The sequence below is a fragment of the Pteropus vampyrus genome, unplaced genomic scaffold, assembly GCF_000151845.1.
Source record: "Pteropus vampyrus isolate Shadow unplaced genomic scaffold, Pvam_2.0 Scaffold79, whole genome shotgun sequence".
Lineage (NCBI taxonomy): Eukaryota > Metazoa > Chordata > Mammalia > Chiroptera > Pteropodidae > Pteropus > Pteropus vampyrus.
The window spans coordinates 1219801-1224526 of NW_011888860.1; positions in this window are offsets into that span (position 1 = coordinate 1219801).

Here is a 4726-nt window from a genome sequence, read left to right on the forward strand (position 1 = left end):
CAGATGTTGTGCTTATAGTTGCCTCAAGAAACCACACCAAAAACCGAGGCCAGCTGCCACCAGTGTTGGTTTTGGAATTGGCTCAGCAAGTTGCATAGGACTCACCAATGACACAACTGAATGTGGCTTGAGGGGGGCCGTGAGTTGGAGAAGGCAGAGTTTCAAGGAATCCTCCGGGCGTAGAAACCTCTGTTATCCAGTTTGATAACGTCTCAGCTACCATGGCGCTGTGTTTGCACACTGAGAGCGGGGAGGGCTCAGCAGAGGAACAATGGATACCACAAGCACTTCTGCCCAAGAGAAAGTCTCACCTTTGGCACTTACTCTGACAACTGAGTGTCTCCCTGTAAATCCCTGGTGCCCCTCCACCAAGCAGCCAACTGGGCACTGGTGCTTAGAGTGAGTGACTCTGTCACCACAAAAGTCCGCTCGGGGACATGGCCCCTTTAAGAGGCATCTGCAGCTGCAGGCTGCCACTGCTGTAGCTCTGTCCCACTCAGCCGCTGGGGACCGAGCAGCCTCGCGTCTTTGCCCTATCTTACCTCCTCCCATTGCAGGGTGCTTTCTTGTTTCTCTCTCTAGTTGTAGGGTTTCTTTTCATCTAGACCCCAGGCGACTCTGCTTGCTGTTTGCTCCGTGTTTCTGTCACAATTTTGATGTGGTTGCAAGAGCAGATGAACAAAGCTTGTATCATCTATGCCATTTTGACTTACTCTCTAAGGCTCACCTCTTAAGATTCTTTTTACTTATGGACCACAGATTTGTGCTGCCTGAAATAATCAACTCATAATTTTTGTCGAGTTTAATGATTTTTTAAAAAATGGTGGATGGCTAATCTGGCACCATTTTCCACACCATCATAGCCAGAGGGGGAAGTTCCAGTTTTAGGCCTTTTGAATTTAAGGAGCCTTGGAATATCCAGATAGAGATCAACAACAAAATGTTAGCCTAGAGATAAAGATTTGCAAGGAATCAGGGTATATACATAGATAGTACTTGAGACCAAGGGCATGAATCACATAGGTTATATAAAATGAGAAGAATAGAGGATCAAAGATAGAATCTTGAGGAAACTGCCAATTTTTCATCGATGAGTGAAAGAAGAGGGTTGGCAAAAATGGCACAGAAGGAATGGTCCAATGGGAGGTAGAAGAGTCTCTGTCCCAGAAGTAAATAAAGAAGAGTTTTTAAAAGATACTTTGAATTCTTACTGTGTATCCCCCTATGCTAAGAGATTTACACATTTTTTTTTTAATTTTCAATCAACCCAATAATATAGTACTATTATCAATCTCATTTTATAGAAGGAGATGAGGATGCAGATAAAGAAACTAACTGGTCAAGTAACTGGCTCGAGGTCATGCTGTTGGTAAGTGGAAGAGCCAGGACTTGAAGTAACTCCGATACTCTAAAATAGCACAGTGTTCTGCCTTACCCCCAAATGCTGTAGGGCTGTCCAGGAAGCTGGGGATTAGATTAAGCATCAGGACTACTGGTGAGCTCAGCAAGAACTCACTGCAATAAACAGTAATGCTAATTAACTGCTTAACATTATCAATTCTGGGGCTTAACTATTCTTTTGGGCCATCGGAGCGTCAGCCCCTGCTTGCTTTGCCCTCATCCTCAGAAATCTGGTCCAGGTTTCTGTTCAGAAAGAGGAGACTCACTCCCTAACTGCATTCAGAGAAGACAAGGCCCACTGCTCGAGCTTTCTAAGTGGGTAAAGAGAAGTGTGAGGTGCCTATTTATAGCCCAGCAACTGCCGCGGCACGGCTTTCCATGTATTTGAACATATCATAATCTCAATTACCTATGTTCAGATTAGCCTCAGCAAATCTTTAAGTGCTCACAGCTGTCTTCAGGTGTTCCTGGGATTATTATAGAGATGTTGATCAGCTGTTCTCCATGTCTCCCATGGGCAGAACAAGAGGCTTAAATGTTAGCAAGGGATTTAAAGGTAAGTGAAAACTCTGTGAGGCAGGGAGGTCCTGTGTACCCAAGTGAGAGTTTCTAGCCTTTCTGTCTCATTTAGCCTTAAATATTCCCTTTCTTATCATACCACCTCTTTTTTTGTTTCCTAACAAAAAATACAAAAACAATAACAATAACATAAAATGATTATCTAGTTCTTTGTGCTGGACACTGTTATTACGTTTTAAAATCATATTCATTCACTTAATACAATAGCATGATGAGATAAATACTATTGCCATCTGTGTCTTACAGATAAGAAAACTGAGACACGGGTGAATAACTTGCCAAAGGTCACACAACCAACAAATGGCAGAGCCAACACTTAAAACCTTGTGCCAAATTCCAACCTCTTAACCACTATCCTCTACAGCGATTCTGTAGATATTGCACTAGAAGAGAATTCAACATAAGGGAGAACATGGAGAAATGCTAACAAATTGGCATGGGGGCTATAGTAGATTGATATAAAATAGCCCTAAATGAACTGCATATCTCTGAATTCACACCCATGTATAGTTAGTCTCTTTCCACACTGAACCCATGTCAGCATAATGACTTGCTTGACTAATTGCATGTGATGAAAACACGTTTCTGGGATTTCAAGCCCAGGCCTTAAGAGGTCTGGAGCTTCTGCCTTCTTTCTCAGGATCTAACTGCCTTGTAAAGAAGTACAGGCTGTCTACCTGCAGAGGGAGGCCATATGTAGAGGGAAGCTTCGGAGGTTGAAAGGCCATGTGGAGAAGAACAGTGGCACCTCAGCTTAGAACCAGCACCAACATAGTAAATGAAGCCATCTTGGATTCTCTAGTCCCAGCTAAACTGTCATTGGAGGTATCACATAGGGCAAAGATGAGCCGAACCTGCTGAGCCCTGCTCCAAGTCTTAACTCTAAAAGGGTTGTGTTTTTAAGTCATGATGTGTTTCTTTTTCATTGTGATGAAATATACATAACATAAAATGTACCATTTTAACCATTTTTTAGTGTACAGTTCTATGGCATTAAGTACATTCGCACTGTTGTGAAACCATCACCAGAATCCATCTCCAGAACTTTTTCATCATCTCAAACTGAAACTCTGTCCCCATTAAACACTATTCTATTTTCTGTTCCTATGAATTTAAGTCAGTAAGTTTTAAGATAGTTTGTTAGGTAGCAACATATACCTTTATATAGATACTGATAGCTTTAATATTCTGCTTTTAGAATGTATTAATGTGTGTGTTAGTTTATTAAAGACCAGAGAGTTGTAGAAGCATCAGGAACCCTCCCAGAGCTTTAGTTCACTGTGTCACTTGTACATTTAATTCTAATTTGTCACAGCCTACAGTGTTATAGGTAAAATTATAATTATACCTAACATGTACTTTAAAGTTGAGAAGGCAGTTTCACATTTAATATATCATTTGCCTTTAACAACAGCCTTGTGAAGTAGAATTAGTTTTTTCCTTTTATAGATCAGGGTACCAAGGATCAAAGAGTTTACTTGTTCAAGGTCATAGCATAGAGTAGAACAGGTTGATCTGCAACCATTTACTTATCACTCCTATTTGGGACAGGAGTTGGGGAAGGGACCCAAAAGGCAATTTGGCAGCTTGAAAGAGGAGGCACAGGCCTGGTCCTCAAAGAGCATCTGCTCTCCTAGGACACACCCATGGATATGACCATAGGAAAGTTCTTCGATCATTCTGAGTACCAACCAAGATGGCTTCCAATTAAATGTTTTATAGGGTGTGGCTGGATCCCACATTAAGAAACAAATATGTGTGGCTGTATTTTGGGGACAAATAGCATGATGAGGCAAGCCAGGCACATCCCATTGAGTAAAGCCATAGAATCATGTGTCACTCATAAAATGGACAAAATCAAGGGTCACAAACTATATATTTTTAAAATAAAATACAGAATTCATTCATTCAAATAGTAAGGACAAGTGTTTTTCTGTGGAATTTATTTTATTTATATTGTATAGACATACTTGAATCTTCATAATCATGTTGTTTGGGATTTGGGTCATCAAATGAAATGTATTTCTTATTGAAGATGCTAGTGAAAATGCTTGAAAACCATTGCCCTACCTCACTTCTTTTCTAGCCACAGCTTTTCTCAAATTGCAGAAATATTCTGCAGTCTCTGGGGAAGTACAGCCTATCTACATGAACTGGCCTTGGGCAAACACAGTAGAAAAGAGACACATGCTATTTTAGCACAACACTCCAGGACAACACTCCAGGGGTGAGTATGGAATGACTGAAAATGTTGCATGAAAATTCTCCCCATTGTTCAAGGTGATTTGATGTTATAGTGGCATGATGATACAATGCTGAAAGCAATCGGTTAGATATACGGAAACTGAGGTTGCAGTCTCAGTTCTCCAACAAATACCTATAATTCCTCAAGATTTTCTGGGCCTTAATTTACCTGTCTCTAGAATAGAGGGATCAAACTGAATGATCTTTAGGGGAAGTCTTCCACCAAGAGAAAGACTATGGATAAGATTTATGTCATTACTTCCTTATTTTCCTAAGGAGGGGCACTGGGAAAAAGAATGCAGATGCAAAGTCAATCTTTTTTAAAAAATGTGTCCAGTTTTTTGTTTGTTTATATTATTTCTGAAGTTGATAGGGATAGATAATATACATTATCTAGTTAATGATAAGATAGTTATTGAACATTTCTGGTTTGAGGCAGGGGAGTTACCTTGAGTAAACCACCCAGGTTCATATGTGTATAATCATAAAAATTCCATCATTT